The sequence below is a fragment of the Myotis brandtii genome, unplaced genomic scaffold (genome assembly GCF_000412655.1).
Source record: "Myotis brandtii unplaced genomic scaffold, ASM41265v1 scaffold704, whole genome shotgun sequence".
In the NCBI taxonomy this organism is placed as follows: Eukaryota; Metazoa; Chordata; class Mammalia; order Chiroptera; family Vespertilionidae; genus Myotis; species Myotis brandtii.
In genome coordinates this window covers 911,820-925,244 of record NW_005370762.1, presented here as the reverse complement: position 1 = coordinate 925,244, position 13,425 = coordinate 911,820, and the positions used below count along the sequence as shown (strand labels likewise).

Here is a 13,425-nt window from a genome sequence, read left to right as displayed (position 1 = left end):
TACCCATGCAACTAGGGCTCCTTGGAGAAATGATCAATTCCAGGTCTGAGGCAGGAAATGTGCAAAATGGAACAGCTTGTTGTGCCAAAGAGTGAGGAAGCTATCAAATACTAATGAGGTCTTGTCCAAAGAAAACAGAAAACAGCTTTAAGGGGATCCCAAAGTTGGGACTCTTTGTGCATAAAAAATAACACCTGCAATTTGGGGAAGCACATTAAATCTATAAACCTCCCAGAAGACATCAATACTGTATACTAAAAAACAAATCCCCCAAATCTTCAAAAGCCTTATTGGCCACCTCTGGTGACTGTCAACACCAATTCATTATTCTGAAAAGTGGTACATCATAAGAAACAAATACTTGTCCTGCCTTTCCTGAACTGTGTTTTAAGGTAACAAGAGAAAAGTTATATTATACTGAAGAATTCCAACTGAACAATGCAAAGGGAATTATGGAATTAGAAAAAAAAATCACTATTTTATAATCTAAAGTCATAAAACAGATGACATCTCAAATGAAGCCAGTGATGTTTCTAATAAAACATCTAGGCAACAATCATCAATGGATGATAAAAAAAATTAGGAGAAATATTGACAGGAAACTTTATAAAGAGTGGATCAGGCCCTGCCTGTGTGGCTCAGTGCTTGAGTGACGACCTCTGAATCAGGAAGTCATAGTTTGACTCCTAGTCAGGACATATGCCTGGGTTGTGGGCTACATCCCCAGTGTGGGGGCATGCAGGAAGCTCTCATCATTGATGTTTCTCTCTCTCTCTCCCTCTCCCTTCCTCTCTGAAATTGATAAATATATAAATGGATCAGGCTGACACCTCTGAAATAACTGATTAATTCTAACATCATTGAGAGTGTGACAATGAGACATTAATTATATGTTTCCTGATGTGATACAGTAGGAAATGCTTAGCATACTGAGAATGTGAAGCATTATTGCAAATATAAACAAACAAATAAATAAAACTTACATTTGCTTGTCTTTAGGTCAGGGGTTTCTGTAAAAGGCCGGATAGCAAATATGTTAGAATTTGTGGGCCACATATGGTCTCTATCACATATTCTTTTACTTGTTTGTTTGTTTTTACAACCTTTTAAAAATATAAATGACCATTCTTAGCTTTTAGGAATTACAGAAACAGCCTGTTGACCATAGTTTGCCAACCTTAGCACCAGATCAAATGCTAGTTTACAGAAAATATGGGGATTAGAGGAAAAACTAAATAATACCATGAGGAAGAAATAAACCTAATCCAGAACTTAGGAAATTCTATAGGACAAATGAACCAGTTTCTTCAATATTAAAAGCATTAAAAAGGGAGAGGAGACATTATAGATTAAAGTTATTTTGAAATTATTTCAAAGTAATATAGATTAACAAGAACACTTCAAGAAACTCCCATAACCTTTACTTGGATTCACTAATTGTTACGATTTTACCATATTTAACTTATTGTTTTTAAAATCTTTCTTTCTCTCCATATGTATGTGGGTTATACATATGTATTATATACATTATACATATGTACATCTTATATTTGTATAATTTTTTTCCTGAACCATTTGAGAATTTTAGACATCATGCACCTTTCCTCCCAAATCCTACATTTTAGGAATCCTTATTCCTAAAAATAAGGATATTCTTTTAAAAAAATTTCATATATATGATGCTACCTATTCAATTTATTAAAATTTGTAATAAACATAATCAAACTAGTGCTCCAAACTTATGCTGTTCACATGAAAGACACTACAGGAGAAGACACAATAGAGACTGGCTTGCAATAAGAATTACAAATTCCTTCTACAGAGATGGAGAAATAAAAGGACAAATCTAGTTGTCTAAAAGACAATTCACTGTACACATTTTATTTACAGTTTTGTACACTGTCTTAATATGAATGGGACCACTTTTCTACCTGAGTCATTTTTTAACCAAAGCAAAATAACCTAAGTGATACAAAGTGTTAAAAAACAGCGTAAAGATACAAAAACAGACATACTAATTCTAATTAGGAATGTAATTATGATCTTACATTTTTTATAATCCACAATTATATTTAGGAAATCACACAAACATAGATCACTGATTTGATTGAAATGCATAAATTTGTAGCAAAGCTTTGTAGTTACAAAAAAAACAAAAATTACCAAAGAATGCCCCAAATTAATGTTTATTCTACCTTTGTGTCATATTCCTGGATCCTTCACCAATATGAGGAAAAAAACAAAAGCAAAACAAATGAAAAAGTGAAATCAGAATCACTAATGTCATCAAGTAGGGAAACAAATAAATTAAAATCTAGTGGCTACCAGCAAGAGTACAGCAAAGACAATACTGTAAAAGGAAACAAAGAAAATTGCTAGAAAACTGTATGCATCATACTCTGTCAAACCAGCAAAATATGCTCTTGCATACAATGGGACATAAACAGAATTCTTTTCCTGTAAGGTATAGAAATGCAAGTTCCTTTTTAACATTGTGGATGGGTAAAATATGTTTGTAATAATAATTCTTCTAAACTATTACAGAATGGGCCAGAAACACATTAATGGATTCTGGGGATGATATGTACTGTAATTCTTTGATTGGATAAGTGGATATTCTAGCCGAAAAAAAAAAAGTGAACACAGAAGTACAAGACAAAGGTGAATGAGACTTCTCTTATATCTTTGCAACATTTAGATGGAAATCAAATTTAAATGCAGTCCACTCTGCTTTTGAAGAGGCTTTGGTTCAGCTCCCAAATCTCGATTGCTTGACGCAGTCTCCTATGAGAATACTCAGAAGGTGTCTTCTTAAACAACAAACCTATTTTTAGTGGTGGAGCCGCTCTTAGTAGCTGTGTCTGCATGGGACTGATAACCAATCACTATCTTTGGAGGAAGTCCTAACCTTTCCTTGTATAGTATGTATACCCTCTCCATATGTGTAACATCATCTCTGTTTTCACATTCAGTATTCCATATTGCTATCTTATCACCCTGAGCTCTAACATTAACAATGGCTCCACATACATCATCACTGTAGTCATCAAAAGATTCTCCAGTAAGGCATAGCAGTGTCTCTAGCCAAAAGCGATCGAGTTCACTTCGTCTCTGCTGTTTGTTCAATGTAATTAGCCATTGTCCTCCTCGTTTGTTTTTCTCATCTTCCCACATAGATTTAATACCATCCTAAAAGAGTGAGTAGTCACAGCCAGGCATTAAATTACTAGATAACTGGATATGGTCGTACAGAGCCCAAAAGTCTTCAACAGTATCAAACTCAGAGATCAGCCGAAGGTTTGCTTGCCACGTTTTGCTTTTATCATTTTCAAAAAACCAGAGTGCCCATCTGTTCTGTAAAGGATGTTTACTATAGTGTTCTGGGTTAGCAACCTCCTGGTTAGATTCTGTTTCCTCTTCTTCTGTAGGTGGGGGATTCGAAGTAGGGGTGATTTCCGCTTCCACAGTTGCCGTCTTAGATCGAGGATATTCTTTTGTATAACCATAGCATAATGATAAAATTCAGAAATTTTAAGATGAACTAATACTATTTTATAAGACACAGTCCATTTTTCTGGTTACACAAATTTTCCCAATAATGTCATTTATATCAATTGTCCCCTCGATCCTGAATCCAATCCCAGATTACACATTGCATCTAGTTGTCATGTTCTTTTTTTTCTCAAGTTAGCCAGAGTTTACCTCTGTTGCTTATAACCAAAGAATCTTAATGATACAGTTTCTTCCTGTTGTTTCTAACCAAAGAACCTTTATAATATAGTACGTTACATCATTTCACTCTAATCAACTCTTCTAGGTATTAAAATTCCTGTTTTACAGATGAGTATTAGGGGGCTCAGAGAAGTTAAGAAACTTTCTCATGATGACACAGTAAGTTCTAGAGCCAGAATTTAAGTCCAAATAAATAAATATATATATTTACTTTCAAGCCTCTGCTTTATTCCATTTCAGGACTGGTAGATAGTGGTAACCACAATCCCTGAATTCAAGAATCTTATAGGCTAGTGTGGGTAAGAGATAGATAGCAAATAATTACAATAAATGGCAGTAAATTCCACCATAGAAGTATGTACAAGGTATGGCTAGAACATAGTCAATGAACTTATTTCAAATATGGCAAGAAATATGGATAAGGTTTCAGTAGCAATAGAGGAAAATAAAATCAATTTTCTCCCTTGATACCAACTGGGTGTTTATAGATTGTCTATTGTCCAAAGTATGATTAATATCAATGCTGATCAGCTCACCTCCAACATATGCTCAGGAAGTTCCCTGTTTAGTTGGCTAACATAGTTAACGTTGACATTTGCTAGTACAATATTACCTTCTGAATGTTAGGGACCCGAGTAGTTCCTACATCATTTCAATTCTCACCTGGCCATTTTGATTAATGTTGACATTACCCAGTTCTGACATTTAGCTGTGACATATTGCAAAGATCCTAATCTGTAAGCTTGCTTAAAAATCTGCTCTGTTTAGATAGTTTTAAAATATTGACATTATAAAAGGCGTTCTGAAGGTAAAAGCGTCTGATCCCTTCAAGAAATCTAGAGCCCTTTCCCTTCTCTTTTTGTAACAAGTCAAATGAAAAGTAAGCATCAGGCGGGAAGAAAACCAGAGCTTCGAAATCAGAGCAAATAGCGTCTCCCATTTCGTGGCTTCAGTTCAGGACCTGGTGACAGAGAAAATATGCAGAAGTCAGGAGCTCAGATGGCATCCAGGGAACTGAGGCTTGAACAATGATGAGTATTTTCAAAGTAACAGGAAGGTATTAGCAAATCAATGGACCCTTGTGCTGGGTCAGGAGGCTGAGCATTTGCTGGGGACCCCCAGAAGGACCTGGGCAGTTCATGAAGGTGAGGAAACACTAGATAAGCATGCATGGATAAGATTATTTAATTTGCATCTAGTAGATATGTTTTCTTTTAATACTCAACTCTCATGTTAAGTTGTGCATAAGTAACTTGCATAAGTCAGTCCTCAAGTAATGTTCAATTGGCAAGCTGAAAGTGGGTAACAAGACTATTTTACATGGAAAGATGTATGTTATTGGTGGTTTGTGGGATGCATTCTCACTTCTCTCAGCCTAAACCAGCGGTTCTCAACTTGTGGGTCGAGACCCCTTTGGGGGTCAAATGACCCTTTCACAGGAGTCGCCTAAGACCATCGGAAAACACATATATAATTACACATTGTTTTTGTGATTAATCACTATGCTTTAATTATGTTCAATTTGTAACAACAAAAATACATCCTGCATATCAGATATTTACATTATGATTCATAACAGTAGCAAAATTATAGTTATGAAGTAGAAACAAAAATAATTTTATGGTTGGGGGTTGCCACAACATGAGGAACTGTATTAAAGGGTCGTGGCATTAGGAAGGTTGAGAACCACTGGCCTAAACTATCTTAAATAGGGACACGGGTGACCTGCCACCAGCAGACAAAAGCCCTGGCGTAGGGTTGACAGACTTATTAAACGCTTACTGAAGAGTTGTTGTGGACCAGACCTTGTCTAAGGTTCCTGATTTGGGCAGAATCACTCCAAATTCAACTCAAAACAATGGGGCACATCTTCCTTTTTAAAGTACTAACAATGAATCAACTGTGTGGTGATCTAGTACAGTGCCTGACAACTGACTGTGTGAAATTCCTTGCACAGAATAATGATGTTGGTGCAATGATAACAGCAACCACCATCTATTGTGCATGTGGTAGGTGCCATTTCCTGTGCAAGATAGTCCACACATTTTATATCACTTAAAACTCACTCAGGCGCCATAGCTGGTTTGGCTCAGTGGATAGAGCATCGGCCTGCAGACTCAAGGGTCCCAGGTTCGATTCCAGTCAAAGGCATGTACCTTGGTTGCGGGCACATCCCCAGTAGAGAGTGTGCAGGAGGCAGCTGATCGATGTTTCTCTCTCATCGATGTTTCTAACTCTCTATCCCTCTCCCTTCCTCTCTGTAAAAAATCAATAAAATATATTTTAAAAAAAACCTCACTCAGGAAACTAGACTAGGGTGCCCACTATCACCAATTCCATTCAACATAGTTTTAGAAGTCCTAGCCACAGCGATCAAACAAGACAAAAAAAAATATAAAAGGTATCTAAAGGAAATAACACACCCATTATTTGCAGATGTCATGATACTGTATATAGAAAACCCTAAAGACTCCACCAAAGAACGATTAGAATAAGTAATTTCAGTAAAGTTGCAGGATACAGAATCAATATACAGAAATCTGTTGCATTTATATACATCAATAATGAATGATCAGGAGAAGAAATTAAGAAAACAACCCCATTTACAATTATATAGAAAAGTATAAAATAGCCAGGAATAAATTTCACCAAAAAGGTGAAAGACCTGTACTCTGAAACTATAAGACATTGGAAAAAGAAATTGAACAAGATACAAAAGATGGAAGAGTATACTTTGCTCATGGATTGGAAGGATTAGTCTTGTTAGAATGTGCTGACTACCTAAAGTTATATATAGAATACATGTGATCCTAATATAAATACCAATGGCATTCTTCTCAGAATTAGAACAATGAATCTTAACATGTCTATGGAACTGTCAATCAATCCCAGGTGTTTGACTCTAGAATTCATGTTTCCACCTCGAGACAGAGCATGTTCTTCCTCATTATCTGTGTCAGGTGTGCTTTCTGATTACAGTATCAAGAGTGTGTGAACGGGAGCTCTGAAGGGGATGCCAGGTGCTGGGCAGTGTGGGTAGGCATGGCCCAGGGAGGCAATAAGGGAAGAGCCCAATTTCAGATCCCAAAGACTCAAATGTGATACACACAGACTGTCCCTATCACACCCCCATTACACATGCACAGATGAAAGCTGGTTTCTGTGACACTGAGATGCCTCTGGTTTTTCCTAGAATTTTTCTCTCTGAATTGTGTGAAGGTGTGCCTGTCCTACTTCAACAGCAGCCAACACTCACCGAGCGCCCCCTCCGGGTCAGCTCCACAGCTGGTAATGGAGACACTGGCCTCGATTAATTCTCTCGGAGAAAGTGGTTGAAAGCATGGATGTTAGAGTCAAATTAACTTCAAATCCTGACACAGCTACTTACTAGCCGTGTGATCTTGGACAAGTTACTTAACCTCTCCTGTTCTCCAAATTCTTTAACTGTGAAAAAAAATGACTTTGAGTCAGAGCAGGATAATGATGGCATACATTTTCAAAAACATTTTAAACAGCGTTACTGAATTGTAATTGACATACTGCACATATTTAAAGTATACGATTTGACAAGTTTTGACATAGCTATACGCCCATAAAACCTTCACCACAGTCAAGAGAGTGAACATGTCCATCATCCCTTAAAGTTTCCTTGTGAACTTTTTATAATCAGTTCCTCTTTTATATCCTTTATCATCACCACCCCCATCATCCTGTTCACAACCAAATAGCCACTGATTTGAAAAGTGAAGATGTCTTGATAATTGATCCCTTTATCACTCTGTAATACCCCTGTTGGTCCCTGATAATTTTCCTTTCTTTGAAGTCTGTTTTGTCTGAAGGTAACGTAGCTACTCCAGCTTTCCGTTGATGAGTATCAGCATGGTAAGTCTTTTTCCATACCTTTATTTTCAATGTGTCTTTATATTTAAAATGAGTTTCTTGAAGACAACATATACTTGGGGCTTTTTAAAAAAATATACCTTCTGACAGTCTGTCTTTTATTTGATGCATTTGGAACATTAAAATTTAAAGTGATTATTGATATAGCTGGTTTACTATCCATTTTATTTGAACTATTTTCTATTTGTTTCCCTTGTTCTTTCTTTGTCTTCCACTCTTATACCATAGCAGTCAATCATTTCACTTAACTTTAAGCTATCATCACTGAATACATTATTGGTATTATTATTTTGAATAAATTGTTATCTGTTAGATCAACTAAGTATAAGAAAAATTTAAAAAATGTTTTACCTTTATTTATTCCTTCTATAATGCTCTTCCTTGCTTTATGTTGATATGAGTTTCTAACCTATATCATTTCCTTCTCTCTGGAGAACTTTTAACATTTCCTGCACAGCAGATCTACCAGTGACAAACTCTCAATTTTTGTTTGAGGAAGTCTTTACTTCTCCTTTCCTTTTGAAAGAGAAATGTTTACTGGATACAGAGTTTTTGATTGGTGCTTTAAAAAATATATATTTTAAATACTTCACTCCACTCTCTTCTTCCTTGCATGGTTTCTGAAGAAAAGTCTGATATTATTCTTATCCTTATTCTTCTATAGGTAAATATTCCCCCCTATCCTGTGGTTTACTTCAAGATTTTTCTCTTTGTCGTTGATTTTTCTGTAGTTTCAATATACCTGTGTGTCATTTAAAAAAAAATTTTGGAATTTATAAAAAAAAAGCTTGATGTTTTCTGAGCTTCCTAGATCTGCAGTGTGGTGCCTGCCATTCGTTTTGAAAATTTATCAGCCATTTGTTACTTCAAATATTTCTTCTGTTCTTTTTCCCCTGTCTCCTCCTTCTGGCATTCTATTGCACATCACATGTGTTATACCTGTTGTAATTATCCCACAGTTCATGGATATTCCATTCCATTTTTCTCCCCATTCTTTTTTCTTTTGCTTTTCAGTTTGGGAAGTTTCTGTGGACATATCTTCAAAGTAGTTGATCCTTTCCTCAGCTTTGTCCAGTTTGCTGGTGAGTCCTTCAAACATACCTTCATTTCTGTTATTTTTTTAAAATATATTTTATTGATATCAGAGAGGAAAGGAGAGGGAGAGAGAGATAGAAACATCAATAATGAGAAAGAATCATTGATCAGCTGCCTCCTGTACGCCCCCCACTGGGGATCCAGCCCACAACCCAGGCATGTGCCCTTGACCGGAGTCGAACCCCAGACCCTTTAGTCCGCAGGCCGATGCTCTATCCACTGAGCCAAACAGGCTAGGGCTGTTATTTTGTTTTTAATTTCTAGAATTTCCTTTTGATTCTTTCTCAGAGTTCCCATTTCTCTGCTTACATTACCCATCTGCTTTACATGTTCACATTTTCATTAGAGCCATTAGCTTATCAGTCACAGTTATTTTAAATTTCTTATCTGATAGTTTCAAATTTTCTGTCATATCTGAGTCTGGTTCTGAAGCTTGCATTGTCTCTTCAGACTATGTTTGTGCTTTTTAGCAAGGCCTGCATGTGAGAGACACACCGATCACTTGGCTCGCGCCCCAATTGGGTTAGGGGTCAAACCCGCAACCCAGGTACATGCCCTTGACCTGCGACAAGGCCCCCTCTTATTGATTAGTTCATTCATTTAACAATGAACTTCCATTTACTAAGAGTTCTCAGTTCTTTACTCAGGCTTGTGTTCCTACCTTTTCCTGTGCGGAATTACCTGTGTCGGTCATGACTCATCAGCTGTGGCCCTGCAGATTCATGAACAGCCCCCAAAATGCCAGCAGGCTTGGCAGGCAGACATTTATATTGTTTGAGATTTGGGATTTTCCAAATTTGGGATGTTTTCAGCTTTTCTTTCTTCAAGCACATTTTCTGCACTGCACTGCCTCCTCTCTGTCTCCGACTCCAGTAACACAAGTGTTAGACCTTTTGTGTGACCCCACAGATCCAGTTGATCCAATTGGACACTTTCAGCAATCTATCTCCAAGGTCCCCTTCATTCCGCCATATTGAGCTTATCCAGTGAGTTTTTACTAAAACGTGTTGTTCATGTATTTTTTAGTTGTAAAATTTCCCTTTGGTTCTTTCTCATCTCATTTATTTTCGAGACTTTCTATTTTTCCATTTGCTTCGCGAGTGTTCACCCTTACTTGTGGAGCACTTTTTGTCTAGCTGCTTTAAAGCCTTTGTTAGGTAATTTCAGCAACTGTGTCATCTCAGTATTGGCCAAGTTGAGATATTTCTGGTTCTTCATATGCCAAGTATCCTGAATATTTTAAATATTATGTTATGAGCCTTGTATCTTACTCCAATTCTAAGGAGAGGTAAAAAAAAAAAATAATTCAAAAGCGAGCTTTTGACCGGGTTGGGTTCAGGCCACCAGTTCTGGCCAACCTCCTGTGGCCTGTGGTTTCCGTGTTCACTTTTCAAAGACTTTCCCAGGCTTAGCACAGTTCTGTTCTGCATGTGCGCCACCTGATGGCCAGTCTGGGACCGGGGCCATGGGCTATTTCTCAGTTTAGTTCTCCAGTTCCGGTAGACTGCCAAGAGCTGGCTCTGTGTGTGCAGCTTGGAGTGGGCCCAGGGCTTCTCGGATACTTATGGGTCCACTGTACTAAGCTCCTCCCACTCCACGGTCCCCCTGGTACTTCCTGGTTCCCCGAGGCTCCCTTTTTGGTTTTCACCCAGAAATCTGAGGCTTTATTTACCCCTCTTCTGACATGTGCTTCTTGCAACTACTGTAACTGTATTTGGGGCCGTCTGGGGGGAGGACAGAGAAAAAAAAGTAGCAGACAATTCATTCACTCACAGTCTTGAGACCATCCCTCCTCCCTTAGAGTCCTGGGTGTCTCGGGGCAGAGCTGCCACTCTCTAGACACCCCTTTCTTACTCCTCGAGCCTGAAACAGAGGCTTTCTCCTAGAGTTCTGTCTGTGCTGAAGCCCACGCCGGGGTTTTTGGCTGGCTTGGGTCTAGCCTGGGGGACCCTGTAGGGGTGGGCTGGTGGGAGGGGGAGAAAAGGTAAGCTCCTTACCAATTCAGAGCCACTCAGAATTCTGGTCTCACCCCTGCCCTGCCCCAAACCTGCCTGCTGCTGTTTCCACCTTAGCTGGAGCCGGAACCTGAATATTCTTCTTTAAAGAAGAATTCCACTTAAAGGCATAATAGACTTAGCATTTTTGCACTGTTTTAACATCACTAGAAAGGGGACAACCACGCATTATGTGCATCCTGAGGAGATGCAACAGAAAGTACAAATGAATTAGTCTTGCTTGAGACAATGGAGCCTGAATTTCACTAAGCCTTTAGAGCTACCTGCCGGCTAAGAGTGAATGACACTGCAATGAGCTGTCATCCCAATCCAGGTCGTGAGATCTTCTGTAGTACAAATGACCTGGCATCGCCAACAAATAAATGGCACAAAGGAGAAGGTGAAACTATTACAGATGAAGGGGCTTCAGAGACATAAGTAAAAGGGGATAAATCTTAGGAGATTCTGGAGAAGATTCAAGGAGATTATAATGCATGTAGAGTGCTAAGCACAGTGCCTGGAAAAATGGTAAATGAATGCTATTACTGCCTCTTGTCACAGGAGATGACAGCCTCTCTCTCAGGGCTGCTCAAGGATCAAAGGATTCATCTACCTTGCCCTTTCCTCCTGCACCTGGGCAGGAAGGCGGGACCCTGGCAGTATCCAGTGCAGTGTGTATGGTTGGCCAGTAGATGGCAGCTCCGGCCAGTCTATCTGGAACCCTGGCACCACAAGAGAACTAGTCTTGTTTTGCTGGGAGAAGCAGGGTCCTGCCTCATCATAGTGTTCCCCTTCTCTTCCTAGGTAGGAGGCATAAAGCTGAAGGGAGAGAATCAGCAGAGCTTCTTAGATATAATCAGGGTTCTAGTGGCAGTTTTCCCAAGGTTCATTATTTGCTGGGTATTTCGTAGACCCAGTTAGACCACAGTTTGAACACTGTACCTAGACTCTGCTTCTTGTCCCAGTGCCTCCTGCTCCATCCTGAATCACGTGTATGCAGGTCCACCCTGCTTCAGCTTCTCTTCCCTATCACGCTGGGGTAATGTACACATACACACCACCCACACCTGAGATGTCCTTCAGGAAAAGTTTGTTGAGTGTGTAAAGAAGTGAACGCATTCTGGACATTCAAGCACATATTGTTCTTTCCCAGCAGACTCTAGGTCAGGCTATGTGTATTTTCTTTTTGCCTCTCAAACAGGTGGCCTGGGAAGGGATTCACAGTGCTTGCCCTGGAACTGGATTGCTTAGGTGCAGGTCTGTTTTTCTACTTCTTAGCTGCATGCCCTTGGACACGTGCCTCTGTTTCTGCAACTCCAGAATGAGGATAACAACAGCAGCTCCCCAGTCCTACTGTAGTGAGGACTAAACGAGCAGATGCATTTAAACTGCTTAGGAGAGTGCCTGGAACATAGTGCCTATTAGTTGTCATTGGGACCTTGCCTGGCTCAGAGACAGATTTAATGCCCTTGCAGAAATGCATTCAAGGAAGATACCTAAAGAGCTTGGTGTGCCTGTCTGGCACAGGGGATGGCTCTCAAGAAACAACAGCCTCCCCTCCGGCTCCTCTTCTTTGCCTCCGCCTTCTGGTTATTGAGGTCATTGTTATTGATTGTCCACCTTCTTCCAACCCCAGGCTGAGCAGTGGCCTCTGAAGTCATCATGTGCTGCTAGGGACAGTACATTCAGGATCGAGGGGCCCTCCTCAAAGTGGCGCAAGACTCAGAAGGCACCGAGGAGGGGAGGAAAGGGCCTCTGGAACACTGTCCCCTTTCTGATGTGTATGTGGTACTTTGGGGAGCATCTTCCAAGAGTCATTGCTCAACTTTGGGGCTGTTGTTCAGGTCCAAAGGATTCCAGTGTGAACCACACAAGTGCAGGGGCAGGGACGGGGGATTATTATGGTCTTACATGATCTCACCATGTTTTTCTGTATGTTTGTCTGGAGAGATGGGACTTTGTGACAGACTACCACTAGGTGGTGCCATCGAAGTGAAGAAATCTTTAGGGCGAAAGCTCATCACCTGCCTTGTACAATAGAGTGGAAGAGCAGATAAACATGTATCTGGAGAAAATCAAACCCCTCACCTCAAAAAATTCCAGCCATCTGGTAAGATTTGGGGTAAGAAATGGAGACTGAACCAGGAGAATGTACATGGGACTGGAGCACAAAAACTTAGGGGTGGAGGTAGGAAGTTAAGCCAGGTTGTTTTGTCCTTGCCTACAGGTCTGGTCCTGATTCCTGAGGGACCCTTCTGCTTTGCCCAGGAGACCTACCAGGATACCCACAGGAGGTCTCATGCCTTTACCTCACTTCGCCCTCAGCTGCCATACCCTTCTTCATTCCTTTCTCATAAGTCGAGGTGTCATCTCCCTCTGGAAGCCCCCTCATCCAGGTGGAACTGCCTGCTACCTTCTTTGTGCCCCACTGTCCTCACACCTCCTTTCCCAGGTGTCTTCCACTTTAGTGGACTGAGATGTTTACCACCGAGTGGCGATTTCCTGGCTTGGTGTCAGCGGGGTGGGCCGATGTCAGGTCCCCAAAGATATGTAAGGGATTTATCACCCACAGCACCCTTGGGCTCTCAGGGATCACCCTGAGAATGGTGATGCACCAAATGGTGAATGCCTCAGCACCCTGAGAATGTCCTAGAAATGCTGAAGGTTTCCCACTGGCTAAGCAGTGTGGAGAGCACTGGCTATA

General features: G+C 40.0%; 1 pseudogene; it reads right to left on the bottom strand.

The window, feature by feature from the left end:
• Positions 1-2,713: 2,713 nt before the first annotated feature.
• On the bottom strand, positions 2,714-9,421 carry LOC102256665 (annotated as a pseudogene).
• Between the last annotated feature and the right edge of the window lie 4,004 nt (positions 9,422-13,425).